The sequence below is a fragment of the Nomascus leucogenys genome, chromosome 17 (genome assembly GCF_006542625.1).
Source record: "Nomascus leucogenys isolate Asia chromosome 17, Asia_NLE_v1, whole genome shotgun sequence".
Taxonomy (NCBI): Eukaryota; Metazoa; Chordata; class Mammalia; order Primates; family Hylobatidae; genus Nomascus; species Nomascus leucogenys.
This window is the reverse complement of record NC_044397.1, coordinates 48,557,766-48,576,146: the sequence shown is the minus strand read 5'-3', so window position 1 is coordinate 48,576,146 and position 18,381 is coordinate 48,557,766. Positions and strand designations below refer to the sequence as shown.

The window sequence follows — 18,381 nt, the reverse complement described above, 5'->3', positions numbered from 1 at the left end:
TTGCCTGGTTACATATATTGGGGAAGGGCTTTTAATTTTCCCCCATTTAGTATGATGTTAGCTATTGGTTTTTCGTATGTGGCTTTTTATTTTGTGGAGATATGTTCCTCCAATATCGAAATTTTAGAGAGTTTTTATCTATAAAACTCTTTATGAACGGTGCTAAATTTTACCGAATACATGTTTTTGGATGTGTTGAAATGACTATATAGTTTTTGACTTTGATTATGTTATGATGAATCTTGTTTATTGATATGACTATATTGAACCATTTTGCATCTTTGGGATAAACTCCACTTTCTCATGGTAAATATTCTTTTTAAAATGTTGAGTTCAAATTCTTGGCATTTTTTCAAGTATTTTTGCATCTGTGTCCATGAGAGATATTGGTCCGTAGTTTTACTTTTCGTTGTGATTTTGGTATCATGGTAATACTGGCCTTGTAGAATGAGTTTGCAGTAATTTCCTCCTCTTTCATGTTTTGTAAAGATTTGAGAAGTATTGGTATTAATTCTTCTTTAAATGTTTTCAGACGTTAACAGTAAAGCCATTAGTCCCTGGGCTTTTCTTTGAGAGGAGAGTTTTTATTTCTAGTTTGATCTTGTTACTAATTATTTGTCTTTTTATATTTGCTATTTTTTCATGATTTAATCTTGGTAGGTTGCATGTTTCCACAGATTTGTCTATTTTTTCCCCAGTTTTTCATTTTATTGACATACAGTTGATCTTAATAGTCTCTTGTGATCCTTTGTATGTCTGTGGTAGCAGTTGTGATTTCTCCCTTTTTATTTCTACTTTTATTTATTTGACTCTTCTCTGTTACTCTCTTAGTCTACTAGGAAGTGTTGATTTTATTATTTCAATAAACCAACTTCATCATTCATATTTTCTATTTTTAATTCTCCATTTTATTTATTTTTACTTGGATTTTTGTTATTTCTTCCCTTCTACTACTTTTTGACATTTGTTTCTTCTTGTTTTGCTGGTTCTTTGAGGTGTAATATTAGGTTATTTATTTGAAATATCTCTTCTTTTTCATGTGGGTGTTTATTGTTATAAACTTTTATAATTGCTTTTGCTGTATCTCAAATTTTTTTGATATGTGGTATTTTCATTTTCATTTGTCTCAAGAAGCTTATCAGTTTTCAATTGTTTTTCAAAATAAAAATTTATTTAATCTGTAACAAGATCATTGACTCCGCACATTTGCAAGCAAGTTCACATTTAAATACAGCGGAGCACATCAGTAATAAAAAACTGTGTGATACAAATGGAACATCCCAACCACCAGGAAGATTAAGGAAGGAGATGAGACCACTCTGTATTCTGCTTTCAAATGCCTCAAAATGGTCCCAGAGATTCCAGGGAGCACCTGCTTTAATAAAATATGAGCATAAAAGTTTGGGGTGGCTTGGGGCAAAAGTAACAATCGGAGAGTCTTCTGGACTTGTTTTCCATGTTTAGAACAAGTCCTATAAAAGAAAGCAGAAAGCAAAAAAATAAAAATAAAAAGAATAAAAAAAGAAAAAGAAAAGAAAAGGCACCTTTAGATACGTCAAGCAAACCAAAATCCAACAAAACATAAAAATCAAACATTTTCCTGTGGGCTTACTGATTGGGAAGCACTTCAGGGCCAGTTACCCGGTATTTTAGTCTGGGTATTAGCTCTGCATGTGTACACAGGATGCTGCCACCAGCATTGCTTTGAGGACACAGATGGCAGCACCAGTCAAATGCCTCTTGGGGGATCTTCAAGCTGATGAAGGATGATTCCAATTTAGAAATCTTGCCTAGATCTCTGGGGCACTGAGAAAATGAGACTGGTTTTCTTCTCATAGCAGGAGCCAGCGCCATTCACCCTCCATTTCCAGGCTGAAAAAGTACAGAAGCACCTTGCAATAGCTCTTTATGGTGTCAAGATACCCCACGCCCTGGGAGAAGGGTTAGGAGTGTGCAGCTTCCTGCTTTGGTGGCAGGCCTTTTCCTTATATGGGTGTCAGAGGAGTTGAGGCAGCAAATATGCTTGTGTCTAATACATGCCTTGATCTTTTAGTTTGGAAGGGAAAACAAAGTCCAAGATGCTTTTAAGTTGGATTGGTGCTGAAACAACTAAAATTTCATCTTATCCACCATGAAAAAGCAAAACAAAATTAAACAATGACACTAGCCATTCACCATTACAAGCATCACTATAAGACACACCATCACTGAGGAAATGACAACTATTTCCGTAGAGAGTGCTGGATGAGAGTGCAGGACACAGATGGAAGTCAGCTTCAGGTTATACTTATTTATTCACAAGGGCTGACCATAATGGTACTGCTCTGCATGAGGACTCACAGGACAGCTAGGGCACTGATGCCTGCAGGACTGCATGGCCAACAAGATGATGCATATTTAATATTCAAAATGTAAACAAAGTATCCACAAATAGTCCAAAAAAGCCTGGGGGCTGGCCCCTTTCCTGAGCAGGTCTCAGGGAAGAACCAGCCCCATCCCCATCTGACCCAGGTCTCGGCCCAGAAGCCTGCATAGGGAAGAAAGGACAGACAGGGCCTCCATGCGGCTGACACTCAGGAGGGGCTGGGGCAAGAGAGCAGAGGGATCGTAGGGCCAGGCAGGGGCTGCTCAGGATCCATGGGGGCTCAGGCTGCACAATGGGGCTGCCCCTCCTGGGCTACAGGCAGCATCCCCTATGGGACCTGAGAAAGTCTAGTCCTGAGATGGGACAGTGCTGCCCAGGGGTGTGTGGCTGGGCCCTGACAGCAGTCTCCCCAAAAGTGACCACATCACCAGGCTCAGTTCCAGGAAGGCTGAGAAGTGCCCAGTACACCGAGGATGCATCTGGAGCCCATCCTGTGTAATGGACTCTGACCATCCTGCATCTACTTGCCTCTCCTGCATATCGGCCACCACCCCTTCCCTTTTCCTCATTTCTCCATCGTGTCTGACCCAGAGGCTGTGACCCTCTCTCCAGCCACAGTGGCCCTTTTTTTACCCTTGTCCTGTCAGAGCTCCTAAGCAAGACTCCCCAGATCCATCCACATGCCTGCTTTGTCCACTTGCGCTGCTGTGCACTGCTGGGGTGGCACCAGAGGCAATGAGGTTGTCTGAGGGCCCCACAGGTGGCCAGCTTGGCCCTTTACCTCATCCCTAGCCTCAGGGGGGTTCTTAAGGCTGTCAGCCAGCAGCTCTGGATTAGGGCACCTGGCTGTCCTCCCATTGTATTTTTCTGACTCAGCCTCTCCCACCTGTCCTCTGTCCATGGTGCTGACCAAGCCAGCAGGATGCAGGTCCCCAGAGGGTGCTGCTGAGCTTTGGGGACCAACCAAGACTCCTCTGCTGAGGGCATCCCAGGTGAGTCGCTGCCCCTGGTTCTATGTCATCTGCTGTCCTCTTCAGCACCATCCCCCCCGCCCCACCCTAGGCCGGCTCCATGCAGATGCATCCCTGAGTCACCAGTCTCAGGGTCCTCTGTTGTAGGATGGAGATTACTGTACCTGCTGTACACATTCATATTTATTGTGTGAAATAAAGTATAGAATCTAAGGTAAATGAGGACTTTGATTTGCATTTTCCTGACGATTACTGATGTTGAGCACTTCTTAGACATTTTTATATCTTTTTTAAGAGATAAATGTCTATTCCAGTTCTTTGCTTGTTTTTAAATCAGGTTATTAGATTTTGGTGAGTTGTCTCTCTTTTTTTCTATTCAGTTATGTGGGTTTCTTATGTATTTTAATATTAACCCCTTATGAGATATATTGTTAGCAAATATTTTCTACGAGTTCATAAGCTGCTTTTTAATTTCATTGATTGATTTCTCCTGTGCAGAAGCTTTAGGGTTAGATGTACTCCTACTTGTATTTTTGGTTTTTGTTGATTGTGCTTTTAATGTTGTATTTAATAAATTATTATCTGAACCAATGTCAAGGAGTTTTGCCCTATGTATTCTTCTAGGAAATTTCAGTTTCTGGTTAAATAACAATGGGATATCACCTCCCATCTGTTAGGATGGCTGTTATAAAAAGGACAAGAGATAACAAGTGTTGGTGATGGTGTGGAGAGAAGGGAACCTTTGTACACTGCTGGTTGAAATGTAAGTTAGTACAGCCATTATGGAAAACAGTATGAAGGTTCCTGAAAATCTAAAAGTAGAATTACCATATGGCTCAGCAATCCCTCTTATAAATTATATATCAACAGGAAATGAAATCAGCACCTTGTAGAGATGTCTGCACTCCCCTCTTCTCCATGCCCCACTGCAGCATCGTTCCCAACAGCCAAGACATGGGATCAAGTTACTGTGCATTGATGGACAAGTGGAGAAAAAAAATGTGGGGGAGGTGTTTGTGTGTGTGTATAATACATTATATAATATAAATTTTTCAGCTTTTAAAAAGGAGAAGATACTGCCATTTGTGATAACATAAATGAACCTGGAGGATATTAAGCTAAGTGAAATAGCTTAGGGAGAGAGAAAAATACTGCATAATTTCTGTTATATATGAAATCTTTAAAAAGATTAAATACATAGATACAGGATGGAATGATAACTAGGGGGAGAAAAAACACAAGTCAATGTTTCAGTTTATAAAATAAATGAATCTGGAGGACTAAAGTACAGTTAAAAGTTATAGTTACTATTTTTATGATATACTGGTAATTTTTGAACAGGGTAAACTTTAGGTGCTTTGACACCAAAAGGAAACTACATGAGTTCATGCATATGTTAAATTGTTTTACTGTAATCATCACTGATATGCATATATATATAATTATGGGCTCATTAAATTGAAATATTATAAATAGGTAACAAAGAATAAAATTAAGTAGAAAACTGGGTCATTAAACTTGATTTTGCCTAAATGACAAACTGAAACTACCTCCTAAATATTACTATTTGTACATCATATAAACTTCATATATTGGAATTATGTTTGAAGGAAAGGAATTATAAATTTTAATAAACAAAAAATGACACAGTAAATGCAAAACAGTAAAAAGAGATGAAAATTGGATTAATCAGAGAGATTAATGCTTAGATATAATTAATGATGTGTTAGGTGCAATTTCAAGCCATTTACATGTAGATTTAATACCAAAGAGTTTAATGTATACACAGAGATTAATTAAATGAAAAATTGATACATTTACAATGACATTAATTGATATTAAAATGATCATGGAAATCAACTGTCTGGTATAGAAAAAATAGAGTGTTAGCCAGGCGCGGTGGCTCAAGCCTGTAATCCTAGCACTTTGGGAGGCCGAGGTGGGCGGATCACGAGGTCAGGAGTTCGAGACCATCCTGGCTAACATAGTGAAACCCTGTCTGTACTAAAAATACAAAAAAATTAGCAGGGCATGGTGGCGGGCGCCTGTAGTCCCAGCTACTCGGGAGGCTGAGGCAGGAGAATGGCGTGAACCCGGGAGGCGGAGCTTGCAGTGAGCCGAGATCGCGCCACTGCACTCCAGCCTGGGGGACAGAGCCAGACTCTGACTCAAAAAAAAAAAAAAAAATAAAGACTGTTAAGTATTAGAAAGTTTGAAACTTTATTAGAAAGTTAATTAAGTGGAAAAGGGATCAGCATTTTTGAGCACTAAAAAGAGGGTGGACATAATTTTCCAATACCAAGAAAATCATTTAATGTTGCAAGGTTTTAAACCTAAATTAGTGTCTTTAACTTCACAAAGTCACAAATCCTATAAGCAGTATTGCTTGAACACTGTAAAATGACAATAAAAATTAAAGTGTAACCAACAAGTAATGTGTAGCCACATGCATATTTCCTTTCAGATTGTTTTATTATTTTTTAATTGTTATTATTATTTTTTTGAGATGAAGTCTTGCTCTGTCACCCAGGCTGGAGTGCAGTGGCATGATCTCGGCTCACTGTAAGCTCTGCTTCCCGGGTTCACACCATTCTCCTGCCTCAGCCTCTAGAGTAGCTGGGACTACAGACGCCCACCACCACGCCCGGAGAATTTTTTGTGTTTTTAGTGGAGACAGGGTTTCACCGTGTTAGCCAGATGGTCTCGATCTCCTGACCTCGTGATCCACCTGCCTAGGCCTCCCAAAGTGCTGGGATTATAGGCGCGAGCCACCATGCCCATCCCCTATTTTTTAATTTTATGTGAATTTTTTATTTCAATAGGTTTTTGGGGAAGAGGTTGTGTTTGGTTACAGGGATAAGTTTTTTCGTGGTAATTTCTGAGATTTTGTGCACCCATCACCTGAGCAGTGTACACTGTACTCAATGGGTAGTCTTTTATCCCTAAAATTGTTTTAAATGACATCTAGGTTAAATGGAAAATTCAAACTGAGATTACTTTTACAGCACCAGAGAAATGCTAAGGAGGAAGCTTTGTAACTGAAACCAAAAGACCCGAATTTATATATTTAACTCTACTAATTAAGATTCTTAATTTTATAGAAAAACAGCAATCCTGCCCACATGCAGGAGTTATGCATTAAAGTGGAGCATGATCACTTCAGATATTTGTCCAAAACATAAAAATTTTTCCAAGTATTAAGAAAATATTTATACTTCACAGATAATGTTAGTGTATAATACATGGGCATTGAGATGTTTTAAATGAGAAAAATTGCAATTTCTCACTGTTCTACACAAAATATTTATGTAACATTTTTTACTCATATATGCATGTGGACATTTGCTGTTTTAGTATAGAATAACATATTCTCAAAGGTCATTTAATGTAGTAAGTTAAAAATATTTAAAGTTTACAAGAATTCTAAAACTGCCCAGCAGAGCTGGTAGAAAAATATGGGAACTTTCCAGGACCAGAAGTGAATCAAGAGGCAAATTCATAGGAGTCACGATAGTGAGAAGTTAGAGCTGCCTTCAGGTACAGCTCTGATTGCAGGGCTGATTACACAGACCTCAAGCCTGTGAAGATCGTCCACTCTGCCCCTTGGAATAAACAGAGAAAATTACTAAACGGGGCCATCCCAAATGTGAGATCTCTATAATTGTAAGTAATGAAGCACACAAAATAAGCTACCCAAAAAAGCGAAAGAAGAAATTATACATCACATAAACTTCAGAGATTGGAAACATATTTAAAATAATTCAGTAACACAAATGGGGAAAGAGAATATCAAAATAATTTGGAAAACACATGAAGTTTTAAAGTGGGCATTGGGGGCAGTGGCTCATGCCTGTACTCCCAGCACTTTGTGGGGGCCAAGGCAGGAGGATCACTTGAGGCCGGGAGTTTGAGACCAGCATGGGCAACAAAGCAAAAGCTGTCTTTACAATAAATAGATATGAAAAAATAATCCAGGCACAGTGGCATGTGCTTGTAGTGTCAGCTACTGGGGAGGTGGAGGTGAGAGGGTCTCTTGAGACCAGGAATTTGAGGTTACAGTGAGCTATGACCACCACTAAACTCAAGCCTGGGTGACAGATTCTTCTCAAATACACACACACACACACACACACACACACACACTAAGCAGGCATGTTTTACAAAGACTCAAATAGAAATTGAACAACTGAAACTTAAAGAAACTTAATATGCAATGTATGGTTTAATTATTAAATTAGACCAAGTTGATAACAACAGGATTAATGAACTAGAATACTGAAATGAAGAAATAAAAGAACTACAGAAAAACAAAATGATCACAATACAAATATGATTATACATGTACAAAGAATAAAATGAGATGAAAACAAACACATTGGTTTCACCAGCTTACATACAAGTAACAAATCATACTAATAACAAATATTTATAAATTTCTGAAACTGAATATCAGGAACTCTTGAATGCAGAAGTGTTGTGATTAAAAGTGACCACCAACAAAAAAATACTCAACAGAAATAATAGTCAAACTGCATAACACCAAAAAAAAAAAAAGAAAAAATCTTTAAAGCCATGAGAGAGAAAAGAAGAGAGAACCAATGAAAGTGAGAGCAAAGTCTCCACTGCCTGTGTTCAGCCAGAAAACAGAGAAATAAGTAAGAGTGCTGAGAGAAGTTACTGTTCAACCAATAATTAGATACTTCACTAACATATTTTGAATAAGTAAGGATGCACTAAATGATTTCCAGAAGTAAAAAAAAGAGAAATCTTATTACCAATATGAGGTTATTAAGAATATACTTCAAAAAGAAAAAAATTAAAATGAAGTTCAAGAAATCAAAATGAAATGCAAGAAACTGCAAACATATTGGGCTATGAAATCATGGTGGACAATGAACTAAAGGATCCATCAAGTCTTTGGCAGCATCAGCTTCCAAATGATTTACATAAAATAACAGTGTTTGCAATGAAATAAAATATCAAATCCTCTGATACTTGAATAATTTAACTGATATTAGAATCTCCATTTCAGATAATTATTTTCATAGAAAAAATATACAATACTTACGTCTCATCATTTGCAGAATATCAATTATCTTTTTTTCAGACCTTATTAGCACCAAAGGGCTCACAGTGGCATAGACACTGGTCACACACCTCCAGACACTCAGGACGATTGGATCATATGTTGGTATCAGGGTCGAGTAGGATGAGAGACTCAAATCCATCTGGTACATGACCACAAAGAAACTCACCAACAGCAAGATAGTCTCTGCGGCCTTTTTCTGGAGAAACTCTTGGGGAGAGTCTGGTGCTGTGAAGGTGCTGGGATCACCACTGATGCCTGCACAAGAGAGTCACCATGTATGCACTTGAGAGCAACATAATTCCCACAGAGGACACATCTCTGGATAATAGGAGAGTAAGAAAAATAAGGTGGCTGATGATGGACTTCCTTGGGGAAATGAGGCAGTATTTATTGAGTGTCAGAAAACTGGTGTGAGTCGTATTGGAAGAAACCACAGTGGAGAAGATTATGTAACTACTGCAGGACAAACTGAAGGACCATAAGAAGACGAGCACATGTGAAATGTGATTTGTGAATTTATGTTTAAACCTCACCAACCAGGAGGTTCTGGGGCTGAGGGTGATGGCCTGGAGCGTGCTCAGGAGGCAGGTGATGCAGATGGAGAGGTCCCTCATCACCCTGCTCAGCTAGAAATGCATCTTACACTTGAAGTCATCTTGAAAATGAAGGGACTCAAAAAGGTCTCGAGACACCAAGAACACAATGGTGAGCAGCATCATGATGTGGACGAGGGCCAAGTGACTGGTGGTCAGGTCAGTGAGCTCAGGATCCAGAAGGAGCGTCATGATACAAGAGAAAAAGAGGAGGATGTTGGTGGAGACTCCAACACCAGCTTGGGCAAAGAAGGCACTCTTGAATGATAACGTAAGAGGAAACTGTTCATTTTAATGGAAAATAGGAAATATTTTATGTACCTGAAAAAAACAACCAATAGAACTTCCATCATCAATGTTACTTCAAATTCAAAGTTATCACCGTCATTACGATTTTAAATCCATCCATTCATTTTGATTAGTGTTGATCATCACATATAAATTCTTTTTTTTATTATTATTATACTTTAAGTTTTAGGGAACATGTGCATAATGTGCAGGTTTGTTATAGATGTATACATGTGCCATATTGGTGTGCTGCACTCATTAACTCGTCATTTAGCATTAGGTATATCTCCTAATGCTATCCCTCCCCACTCCCCCCATCCCACAACAGTCCCCGGAGTGTGATGTTCCCCTTCCTGTGTCCATGTGTTCTCATTGTTCAATTCCACCTATGAGTGAGAAGATGCAGTGTTTGGTTTTTTGTGCTTGCAATAGTTTGCTGAGAATGATGGTTTCCAGTTTCATCCATGTCCCTGCAAAGGACATGAACTCATCATTTTTTATGGCTGCATAGTATTCCATGGTGTATAGGTGCCACATTTTCTTAATCCAGTCTATCGTTTTTGGACATTTGGGTTGGTTCCAAGTCTTTGCTATTGTGAATAGTGCCACAATAAACATACGTGTGCATGTGTCTTTATAGCAGCATGATTTATAATCCTTTGGGTATATACCCAGTAATGGGATGGCTGGGTCAAATGGTATTTCTAGTTCTAGATCCCTGAGGAATTGCCACACTGACTTCCACAATGGTTGAACTAGTTTACAGTCCCACCAACAGTGTAAAAGTGTTCCTATTTCTCCACATCCTCTCCAGCACCTGTTGTTTCCTGACTTTTTAATGATGGCCATTCTAACTGGTGTGAGATGGTATCTCATTGTGGTTTTGATTTGCATTTCTCTGATGGCCAGTGATGATGAGCATTTTTTCATGTGTTTTTTGGCTGCATAACTGTCTTCTTTTGAGAAGTGTCTGTTCATATCCTTTGCCCACTTGTCGATGGGGTTGTTTGTTTTTTTCTTGTAAATTTGTTTGAGTTCATTGTAGATTCTGGATATTAGCCCTTTGTCAGATGAGTAGGTTGAAAAATTTTCTCCCATTCTGTAGGTTGCCTGTTCACTCTGATGGTAGTTTTCTTTGCTGTGCAGAATCTCTTTAGTTTAATTAGATCCCATTTGCCAATTTTGGCTTTTGTTGCCATTGCTTTTGGTTTTTTAGACATGAAGTCCTTGCCCATGCCTATGTCCCGAATGGTATTGCCTAGGTTTTCTTCTAGGGTTTTTATGGTTTTAGGTCTAACATGTAAGTCTTTAATCCATCTTGAATTAATTTTTGTATAAGGTGTAAGGAAGGGATCCAGTTTCAGCTTTCTATATATGGCTAGCCAGTTTTCCCAGCACCATTTATTAAATAGGGAATCCTTTCCCCATTGCTTGTTTTTGTCAGGTTTGTCAAAGATCAGATGGTTGTGGATATGCGGCATTATTTCTGAGAGCTCTGCTCTGTTCCATTGATCTATATCTCTGTTCTGGTACCAGTACCATGCTGTTTTGGTTACTGTAGCCTTGTAGTATAGTTTGAAGTCAGGTAGCGTGATGCCTCCAGCTTTGTTCTTTTCGCTTAGGATTGACTTGGCGATGTGGGCTCTTTTTTGGTTCCATATGAACTTTAAAGTAATTTTTTCCAATTCTGTGAAGAAAGTCATTGGTAGCTTGATGGGGATGGCATTGAATCTATAAATTACCTTGGGCTGTATGGCCATTTTCATGATATTGATTCTTCCTACCCATGAGCATGGAATGTTCTTCCATTTGTTTGTATCCTTTTTTATTTCATTGAGCAGTGGTTTGTAGTTCTTGAAGAGGTCCTTCACATCCCTTGTAAGTTGGATTCCTAGGTATTTTATTCTCTTTGAAGCAATTGTGAATGGGAGTTGACTCACGATTTGGCTCTCTGTTTGTCTGTTATTGGTGTATAAGAATGCTTCTGATTTTTGTACATTGATTTTGTATCCTGAGACTTTGCTGAAGTTGCTTATCAGCTTAAGGAGGTTTTGGGCTGAGACAATGGGGTTTTCTGGATGTACAATCATGTCATCTGCAAACAGGGACAATTTGACTTCCTCTTTTCCTAATTGAATACCCTTTATTTCCTTCTCCTTCCTAATTGCCCTGGCCAGAACTTCCAACACTATGTTGAATAGGAGTGGTGAGAGAGGGCATCCCTGTCTTGTGCCAGTTTTCAGAGGGAATGCTTCCAGTTTTTGCCCATTCAGTATGATATTGGCTGTGGGTTTGTCATAGATAGCTCTTATTATTTTGAGATACATCCCATCAATACCTAATTTGTTGAGAGTTTTTAGCATGAAGAGTTGTTGAATTTTGTCAAAGGCCTTTTCTGCATCTATTGAGACAATCATGTGGTTTTTGTCTTTGGTTCTGTTTATATGCTGGATTACATTTATTGATTTGCATATATTGAACCAGCCTTGCATCCGAGGGATGAAGCCCACTTGATCATGGTGGATAAGCTTTTTGATGTGCTGCTGGATTCGGTTTGCCAGTATTTTATTGAGGATTTTTGCATCAATGTTCATCAAGGATATTGGTCTAAAATTCTCTTTTTTGGTTGTGTCTCTGCCAGGCTTTGGTATCAGGATGATGCTGGCCTCATAAAATGAGTTAGGGAGGATTCCCTCCTTTTCTATTGATTGGAATAGTTTCAGAAGGAATGGTACCAGCTCCTCCTTGTACCTCTGGTAGAATTCGGCTGTGACTCCATCTAGTCCTGGACTTCTTTTGGTTGGTAAGCTATTGATTATTGCCACAATTTCAGAACCTGTTATTGGTCTATTCAGAGATTCAACTTCTTCCTGGTTTAGTCTTGGGAGGGTGTATGTGTTGAGGAATTTATCCATTTCTTCTAGATTTTCTAGTTTATTTGCGTAGAGGTGTTTGTAGTATTCTCTGATGGTAGTTTGTATTCCTGTGGTGATAGCCCCTTTATCATTTTTTATTGATCATTTTTTATCACCACTGTATTCAGTGGTGATATCCCCTTTATCATTTTTTATTGCGTCTATTTCATTCTTCTCTCTTTTCTTCTTTATTAGTCTTGCTATGGTTTATCAATTTTGTTGATCTTTTCAAAATACCAGCTCCTGGATTCATTAATTTTTTGATGGGTTTTTTGTGTCTCTATCTCCTTCAGTTCTGCTCTGATCTTCGTTATTTCTTGCCTTCTGCTAGCTTTTGAATGTGTTTGCTCTTGCTTTTCTAGTTCTTTTAATTGTGATGTTAGGGTGTCAATTTTGGATCTTTCCTGCTTTCTCTTGTGGGCATTTAGTGCTGTAAATTTCCCTCTACACACTGCTTTGAATGTGTCCCACAGATTCTGGTAGTTGTGTTTTTGTTCTCGTTGTTTTCAAAGAACATCTTTATTTCTGCCTTCATTTCGTTATGTACCCAGTAGTCATTCAGGAGTAGGTTGTTCAGTTTCCATGTAGTTGAATGGTTTTGAGTGAGTTTCTTAATCCTGAGTTCTAGTTTGATTGCACTGTTGTCTGAGAGACAGTTTGTTATAATTCCTGTTCTTTTACATTTGCCAAGGAGAGCTTTACTTCCAACTATGTGGTCAATTTTGGAAAAGGTGTGGTGTGGTGCTGAAAAAAATGTATATTCTGTTGATTTGGGGTGTAGAGTTCTGTAGATGTCTTTTAGGTCTGCTTGCTGCAGAGCTGAGTTCAATTCCTGGGTATCCTTGTTAACTTTCTCTCTCATTGATCTGTCTAATCTTGACCGTGGGGTGTTAAAGTCTCCCATTATTATTGTGTGGGAGTCTAAGTCTCTTTGTAGGTCACTAAGTACTTGCTTTATGAATCTGGGTGCTCCTGTATTGGGTGCATATATATTTAGGATAGTTAGCTCTTCTTGTTGAATTGATCCTTTTACCATTATGTAATGGCCTTCTTTGTCTCTTTTGATCTTTGTTGGCTTAAAGTCTGTTTTATCAGAGACTAGGATTGCAACCCCTGCCTTTTTTTGTTTTCCATTTACTTGGTAGATCTTCCTCCATCCCTTTATTTTGAGCCTATGTGTGTCTCTGCACGTGAGATGGTTTCCTGAATACAGCACACTGATGGGTCTTGACTCTTTATCCAATTTGCCAGTCTGTGTCTTTTAATTGGAGCATTTAGCCCATTTACATTTAAAGTTAATATTGTTATGTGTGAATTTGATCCTGTCATTATGATGTTAGCTGGTTATTTTGCTCGTTAGTTGATGCAGTTTCTTCCTTGCCTTGATGGTCTTTATATTTTGGCATGTTTTTGCAGTGGCTGGTACCAGTTGTTCCTTTCCATGTTTACTGCTTCTTTCAGCAGCTCTTTTAGGGCAGGCCTGGTGGTGACAAAATCTCTCAGCGTTTGCTTTTCTGTAAAGGATTTTATTTCTCCTTCACTTATGAAGCTTAGTTTGGCTGGATATGTAATTCTGGGTTGAAAATTCTTTTCTTTAAGAATGTTGAATATTGGCCCCCACTCTTCTGGCTTGTAGAGTTTCTGCCGAGAGATCAGCTGTTAGTCTGATGGGTTTCCCTTTGTGGGTAACCCGACCTTTCTCTCTGGCTGCCCTTAACATATTTTCCTTCATGTCAACTTTGGTGAATCTGACAATTGTATGTCTTGGAGTTGCTCTTCTCGAGGAGTATCTTTGTGGCGTTCTCTGTATTTCCTGAATTTGAGTGTTGGCCTTCCTTGCTAGGTTGGGGAAGTTCTCCTGGATAATATCCTGCAGAGTGTTTTCCAACTTGGTTCCATTCTCCCCGTCACTTTCAGGTATACCAATCAGATGTAGATTTGGTCTTATCCCATAGTCCCATATTTCTTGGAGGCTTTGTTCATTTATTTTTATTGTTTTTTGTCTAAACTTCCCTTCTCACTTCATTGCATTCTTTTCGTTTTCCATCACTGATACCCTTTCTTCCAGTTGATTGCATCGGCTCCTGAGGCTTCTGCATTCTTCACATAGTTCTCGAGCCTTGGCTTTCAGCTCCATCCGCTCCTTTATGGACTTCTCTGCATTGGTTATTCTAGTTATCCATTCGTCTAATTTTTTTTCACAGTTTTTAACTTCTTTGCCATTGGTTTGAATTTCCTCCTGTAGCTCAGAGTAGTTTGATCCTCTGAAGCCTTCTTCTCTCAACTTGTCAGTCATTCTCCATTCAGCTTTGTTCCGTTGCTGGTGAGGAGCTGCATTCCTTTGGAGGAGGAGAGGCCCTCTGCGTTTTAGAGTTTCCAGTTTTTCTGCTCTGTTTTTTCCCCATCTTTGTGGTTTTATCTACTTTTGGTCTTTGATGATGGTGTCGTACAGAAGGGTTTTTGGTGTGGATGTCCTTCCTGTTTGTTAGTTTTCCTTCTAACAGACAGGACCCTCAGCTGCAGGTCTGTTGGAGTTTGCTAGAGGTCCACTCCAGACCTTGTTTGCCTGGGTATCTGCAGCGGTGGCTGCAGAACAGCGGTGGCTGTAGAACAGTGGATCTTGGTGAACCACAAATGCTGCTGTCTGATCGTTCCTCTAGAAGTTTTTTCTCAGAGGAGTACCCGGCCATGTGAGGTGTCAGTCTGCCCCTACTGGGGGGTGCCTCCCAGTTAGGCTGCTCGGGGGTCAGGGACCCACTTGAGGAGGCAGTCTGCCTGTTCTCAGATCTCCAGCTGCGTGCTGGGAGAACCACTACTCTCTTCAAAGCTGTCAGAGAGGAACATTTAAGTCTGCAGAGGTTCCTGCTGTCTTTTGGTTTGTCTGTGCCCTGCCCCCAGAGGTGGAGCCTACAGCGGCAGGCAGGCCTCCTTGAGCTGTGGTGGGCTCCACCCAGTTCGCGCTTCCTTGCTGCTTTGTTTACCTAATCAAGCCTGGGCAATGGCAGGCGCCCCTCCCCCAGCCTCACTGCTGCCTTGCATTGTGATCTCAGACTGCTGTGCTAGCAATCAGAGAGACTCTGTGGGCATACGACCCTCCGAGCCAGGTGCGGGATATAATCTCCTGGTGTGCTGTTTTTTAAGCCCATTGGAAAAGCACAGTATTAGGGTGGGAGTGACCTGATTTTCCAGGTGCCGTCTGTCACCCCTTTCTTTGACTAGGAAAGGGAACTCCCTGACCCCTTGCACTTCCCGAGTGAGGCAATGCCTCACCCTGCTTTGGCTCGTGCATGGTGCGCTGCACCCACTGTCCTGCACCCACTGTCTGGCACTCCCTAGTGAGATGAACCCAGTACCTCAGATGGAAATGCAGAAATCACCCGTCTTCTGTGTTGCTCACGCTGGGAGCTGTAGACCGGAGCTGTTCCTAATCGGCCATCTTGGCTCCACCCCCACACATATAAATTCTTGAACATACAGCCTGATCGTTATATGATCAACCAAATTATGAACACAGTTGAGCGAACACGCACACGTGCACAGTCACACCTGTAGAGGGCGCACATTATCTGTACTCCTATAGTACCAAGGACACACTTTTTTAGTAAGCATTTAGTTTTCACTTTTTGCATTCCTTCATTTAGTTTTCACCACTCGGAACTGTGACATGGTGAATCATGGGTGACATGGGTATGAATCATGGGTGTTTGTAGAACTGAACTAAAGTATATTTTGTGTTAATGGAAAAAGCAATCACCAGAAGTATTTTGGAAAAAAATAATAATGCACTGAGTGGCTGTCATATCACATCACTCTGACATGCTGAATATCACATTCATGCATGCAACGTTTCATGTATCCTATAAAAATTATATAACAGACACATAGCAGAAGGTGTTCTTTACAGATAGTTTCGTGATCGCAAAAAAACAAAAAAAAGCTCCCTATTAGCAATTAGTATAATAGGATTAAACGTAATTTTATTATGGGCATCTACTAAAATCTTCTTAATGTGAAGTATATTGAAAGTCTTGGGAGCGTGCCGGGCCGGCCCCGCGGTGGGGTCGCTCGGGGACGTACGCGGGTGGACTAGAAGACCGAGCCGGGGCGCCCAAGGCCCGGGCCGCGACAGCCGAGCCGGGCCGCGTGTCTCCCGCCTCGCCTGCACGCAGCACGGGGGCCTGCCGCGCGCCTTCCTGCAGAGCCTGCGCACCCTGTTAGACATCCTGGACGACCGGCAGCGCGGCTGCGTGCACCTGCGAGTGATCTAATCCCGCTGGGTCGTAGCGCGGGAGCTGCCAAGCGAGGTGCTGGAGGGCCTGAGCCAGGTGGCCCCAGCCAGCGGCTACCTGACCTTCCAGCGCTTCGTGGCCGGCCTGCGCACCTCGCTGCTGAGAGCCGAGGGCGGCACCTCGGACAAGCCGCCGCCGCCGCCGCGCCTGGTGTTTGCACCAGCCGACGATCCGCTGACAGTCCTGGAGAGGAAGCCCCTGGCCCTGGGCGTTCGCGGCCCGCGCCCGGTAGCAGCTGTACCCTTCCGCCGAGGTGGCGCAGTGCCCCGCGGAGCCCGAGCGGTTCCAGAGCGCTGCGCTGGAACGGATCCCGGGCGCGGACGCAGGTGCAGCGGCCTGCAGCGCCTTGGAGGCGGATTCAGGGGATTCCCGGCGGCCCCCGTGCCCGAGGGGAACACCGGAGGCACACCATCACCAGCGGCGTGGACTGCGGCCTGTCGAAGCAGATGAAGGAGCTGGAGCAGGAGAAGGAGGTGCTGCTACAGGGTTTGGAGATTATGGCGCGGGGCTGCGATTGGTACCAGCAGCAGCTGCAACGAGTGCAGGAGCGCCAGTGCCGCCTGGGCCAGAGCAGAGCCAGCGCCGACTTTGGGGACGTGGGGAGCCCTCGCCTACTGGGACGGCTACTGCCCAAGGTACGGGAGGTGGCCCGGTGGCTGGGGGAGCAGCTGGCTGAGGCCTGTGCCAGCCGGGCCCTGCCCACATCCTCCTCAGGGCCCCCCTGCTCTGCCCTGACGTCCACCTCGTCCCCGGGCTGGCAGCAGCAGATCATCCTCATGCTGAAGGAGCAGAACCGACTCCTCACCCAGGAGGTGACCGAGAAGAGTGAGCGCATCACGCAGCTGGAGCAGGAGAAGTCGGTGCTCATTAAGCAGCTGTTTGAGGCCCGCGCCCTGAGCCAGCAGGATGGGGGGGCCTCTGGACTCCACCTTCATCTTTCCCGTGTGGGCTGAGCCGGCCCCCAGGGCCGGCCTGGCACTCAGCCCTTCGAGGGCGGGCGCCTCGTCGCACCCAACCTCTCTGGCTGGAGACCCCCGGCAGGCCCAGGCAGTTCAGGAGTGGGCGCCTTCCTGCCCGCCTTGCCATCCGGGCTCCTTCGGCCTGTCCCCGGCTGTCCCCACATCGAGCCCTTGACTCGGTTTTGGCTTCCGGTGCTGACATAGGCTGGGGCTCTCTTGAGTCCGCATAGTCCGCAGCTACTACTGCCGCTGTCAGCGGACAGTGGGGGACCCCTCCACGAGTTACCAGATACCTGGTTTCCAGCGGTGCTGCCCTGGGTCCCATCTCCAGGGTAAAGAACTGCTCACGCCAGGCTGCACTTCCAACAAAGGCCAGCAGAGGGCGCATGGAGGCGCGGATGCGGCGCTGAGGCTGCGCCCGAGACCTGCGGGTCCAAGGGCAGCTTCCCCGCCCCCCCGCCGCCTCAACCAGGGCACCAGGACAAAGTGGCTGTCGCTCAGACGGGAGCAGATGGAGGGGGTGGGGATGGCATCTAAGCGGGGGATGCCCGCCTGGCAAGGGAGCCCCAGGGATGGCGGTCGGGTTTCAGGTCCCGGCCAGGCCTGAGGGCCTCTGACTGCAGCAGATCGGGGAGCCGGGTGGGCGAGAGCTGGGCCTGCGTGTGCCTCCCGCAGACCCCGAGGTGATGGCCTTCCTCATCCTGGCCAGGACGCTGCCCCACGTTGAGTCCCACAAAACAACCTGTGAGCCTGACTCCCTAGGAGGGCCCTGTCCCCAGGAGGGGGGTCAGCCTGGGCCTCCAGACAGTTCCCTGGCACGTCATAGGGAGAGTCTGTCACCCACCACTCAAGATTCCCAAGGTCTGGGGTCCTGCTCACCCTCCTTTCCTCCCACGCCCAGCCTGACCCCAG

The 18,381-nt window shown here is 43.1% G+C and overlaps 1 pseudogene; it reads left to right on the top strand.

Annotated features, from left to right (window-relative positions):
- Positions 1-9,208: 9,208 nt before the first annotated feature.
- LOC115830441 lies at positions 9,209-17,644 on the top strand (annotated as a pseudogene).
- The last annotated feature ends 737 nt before the right edge of the window (positions 17,645-18,381 follow it).